Source organism: Zingiber officinale, chromosome 7B (assembly GCF_018446385.1).
Source record: "Zingiber officinale cultivar Zhangliang chromosome 7B, Zo_v1.1, whole genome shotgun sequence".
NCBI classification, from domain to species: Eukaryota; Viridiplantae; Streptophyta; class Magnoliopsida; order Zingiberales; family Zingiberaceae; genus Zingiber; species Zingiber officinale.
Window position 1 is genome coordinate 88,167,222 of NC_055999.1, and position 4,048 is coordinate 88,171,269.

The 4,048-nt window shown below is 43.0% G+C and overlaps 1 non-coding gene across 1 annotated transcript; it reads right to left on the reverse strand.

The window, feature by feature from the left end:
• Positions 1-3,324: 3,324 nt before the first annotated feature.
• TRNAP-UGG lies at positions 3,325-3,396 on the reverse strand. Its single transcript has one exon. It is a non-coding gene; the product is annotated as a tRNA-Pro (tRNA).
• Between the last annotated feature and the right edge of the window lie 652 nt (positions 3,397-4,048).

Here is a 4,048-nt window from a genome sequence, read left to right on the forward strand (position 1 = left end):
GTAGGGAGTGTGGTGGCTCCTTGCTTGGGAAGGGCGGGCAATGGAGCCTCACCCCGTTCAGAGGGAGGGCGAGAGCCATCACGGGAGGAGGTCTGCGGCGTGGAGGTTGTAGAGAGGGATGAACCTTCCCCCACGATTCCTCTTGTGACGAACTAAAGGCTCGTCCAATGAAGCTGTAGCAGATTCCGACGGTACAATGATCGGGGCCAAAGATGGCCATTCGGGAGGAAGGTTGGTTGTAGCCGCAGCAGCATCGCTTGTCGTCGTATGACCTTCACTGGCTGCAGTTGTATTTTTTCCAACCTCACCGAGTGGATCGTCAGATTGGGTGATCGGCTGTAGGCCATGACTCTCCAACTTGGCAACACCCACGGTGTTAATTTCCGCATCTGCAAGCCTACTCTTGCCAGCCAGACATGCCCTCAACATGATCTGAGCTGTAAAAAATGAAGACAAATCAATTATATTCAAAATGACGAAAAGAAAGAGTATACCTAGGGTGAGCGGCAGCCTCGTGCAGATCGGGCGTAGACCAAACACATAGAGGACATTCTCCAACAACAGTCGATAGAGATGATACTTCTAACATACCAAACTAGATGCTACTTGGAGATAATTCAATCGGCTTCGATATCCTCTGAGCGACGGAGGCTTCATCACATCCATCTGCCAGCTGGTCAGGAAGTCAGCCCGATCGAGAAATCGAGTGTAAAAATAATGCTCCCTCTAGTGCTTATTGGAGGTCGACATCTTATCAAAAAAGACGGAGCTGACTCGGGCTTGAAACAAAAAGGTCCCCGGCTCGGACAATTTAGGATAGTAAAAATAATGAAAGACCTGGGGCACTAGGGGGATACCGTGGAGACGAAACAGCACGACAATCCCACACAACAGCCTAAAGGAGTTAGGTACTAATTGATGCAGAGAGATACAAAAGTATTCACAAACTGCCGAGAAGAAAGGATGAACAGGAAAATGGAGATCGACACAAAATCCTTAAAAAAAGGTAAGAAGCTATCTTGGGGTAAATGGGGTCGATCGTAGGCTGAAGGGATTACGATTTAGTAGTCGGAGGGGAAGCGGTATGTAAGTTTCATTTGGTCTATCTCATCCTTGTTGAACTTAGATCCGGTAGAAGTATACCAGAGCTCGATGATGGGCGTAGGGGGTTGTGAAGAGTCGACCATTGGGAACCAAAAAGACATAAATCACAGACTCAACGAAAGAAGGAAGGGAAGGCTTACTGAGAAAGGTCATCGGCGAAGATGAAGAAAGAACGTCAAGGAACATATGCAAAGAAGAAAACTCAAGGAGGTGTGAAGGGGCCGACGAGCAAATGAGGGTTTATAAGCCTCGCGGGTGATCGCTCTGAGTCGTTCGATCAAGGGTTGCACAAAACCAGGATAAGATCTGACCGTGGAATTTGAAAAGATGACTATCACATCATCAGCGGATATCCACTTGTCACGTCGAGCGTGCGACTGCAGAAAGTGGGACACATGGCAGTCGGTTATAGCGAAGCATTAATGAAGCTTAATTAAAAGGTATGGGTGGTGTGCTCGGCTATAATGATCAAAGATTTGCATAGTCTTCCATAAATTTAGATGACATCAGCCATTATCAAGGCGCGCTCATCCGAGAAAGCGTAGAGAAATGGAAAAATTCGCTAAGTGTGGTCGTTAGCCATCCCGATCGGCACAAAACTCAGACTAAGGAATGGCCGAGCAAGAGAATCCAAACACAGGTTAGCAAGAAAGCTTCGATGCTCATTGCAACCAAACAACTCGTCAAGCTCAAGTTAATAAGAAGAGGCAGAGCGGCAATTTTGAAGCTATGAGTCAATTGGTGGCTCGAGCACAGAGAATGTCCGATCGGCAGAAGGTCACCTGAGACACTGCTCATCCAGTCAGTCGAGCTTACAGCCTCCTTCGATTAGACTTGAGGGGAAGACTTGTGATGCGGTGGTAAAAGGAGGCCCGTCCAATTCGGGTTAGAAGATGAGTTAGTTGCCAACATGGAGGCCAAAATCAAGGTGGTCAACGCCAGGGAGTCAACGGGTTCACTCATAGTGCTCGAGCAGAGGTCGACTACAATTGTCAATCGAGGCAAGCAATGTCCGATCAACAGATGCTTTGTCCAAGCAGAACGCTATGGCCAGATCGTCAAGCGCTCAGTACGGATCGAAGAACGAGACCGGAGCGCTTGTTCGGTTGGGCGGAGATAGTCTACTGAACCTAGTTACTGTAGGGAAGAGCAGCCGAGACCAACTGAGTGGGGGGGGGGAAGGTCCCAGCCGAGCGGCTACCCCGCTCGGTCGAGCAGATGGATCGTTGACGTATCTCTTAATATCTTTCTAGGAGATAATGTCGCTGACACAAGACATGGTCATCAGGGATTTGCATGTCTTGTTAAGATATGATATCAAAAATACTTTCTGACATGTCCTTTCATGGAATGATTGGGAAAGTGTACCCACGCCTTGGGAAGCATTTGCGTTGCCCACCAGGGCACTATATAAAGGGGGGGGGATCATGCATCGGCGAAAGTACGCGTTATTCACTATTCACGTCTGTGCTTACTGTTGCTCCATTTCCTTCCATCTTTTTGGTGATTGACTTGAGCATCGGAGGGCCAACGTCGAGGACCCCTTCCCTAGTTCAGCACTGACATTTCTTATGTTACAAAGTGAAGTGAGGTTTACATCCAGTCAACACAGAAGCCACATTCCTAGCTAGCCATATCTACGATTTTCGGATAGGATCACCTATGCTTCCAAGGTTTTCTGATTCTGGATTGTATTCCCAAATTGCTGACGTGGCGAGAATCACTCATTATCGAGAATCACTCATTACCTAAACCAAACAAGATTTTTATTATTAACCTATCAAGGTTATCGTGTTGATAACCTTGAACCAAACACACCCTTATAAAGATTTTTCTCTTTTGCTATTTTTTTTGGCTTTCTTTTTATATTCTATTGGAGCAAAAAGGTAAAGTAGTCATCTCTTAGCTATCCCATACTATCCAGAATGTGATAAATCCTAGGAGACATTTGCCTAGCGTAATAACACTTATACTGTCCATAATGTGATAAATCATAGGAGGCATTTTCCTTAGCGTAATGACACACATACTTTCCAGAATGTGATAAATCATAGGAGACATTTACCCTAACTCTTTGTATGAGGGAGGTCAGATACTCAGCGAGACATTTTACACCCATTGAAAATTGATTCCAAGATCTATTGGAGCAATCAACCAAGCCAAAATTATATCATAGCCAAATTTGAGTTCTTAGTTGTCCAAAAAATTTAAATAATTAAAGGGGCATTCCGAGAATTGAACTCGGGACCTCTCGCACCCAAAGCGAGAATCATACCACTAGACCAAATGCCCTAATGAATTTAAAAAATTATTAAATTATATTTGTTACAATAACCCAACGTTCATAAATATAAGAACTGTTGGCATGACCAACCAAATAAAGGTTTTAGGGTATCTATTTCTCCTCCGTTTGTGGCCATTTTTCGGTCCTTTTTCTTCATACGTTTTGTATTTTATTTATTTATTCTAAGGGCTTTAAGCTTCTTTCCTATGATTTTGACGATAGATAACTAATGGTTAAAGCATATAATTAAGGAACTAAACATAGAATGTGAAAATGCATGGATTCAGTTTGAATTAGATCCGGCCTAAAACTGTAAATGTGTCAATTATCTATTAACCACCCAGTTTGACTGTTGGAAATTATAATTGATCCATCTTTAGATAGATCAATTATAGTCCTGGCCCAAATTTTTAAAATACCAATGGTTTTGACCATTGGAATTGCGAGTTAATCTACAGTTGCGATTTTTTTGAATGGTTTTTTTTTTAATTGTTCAAATTTTATCATTTTTTCGATAAACGATTATGGTTATTCTCTAAACTTTAAACTTTATAAATACGCTACTTCATTTTATTATTTTTACATCAAATTCTCTATTCTGGTCTCTCAATTCTTAAAGCTCAATTATTTTTAACTTCTTGTATTGAATTCAAATGGAAG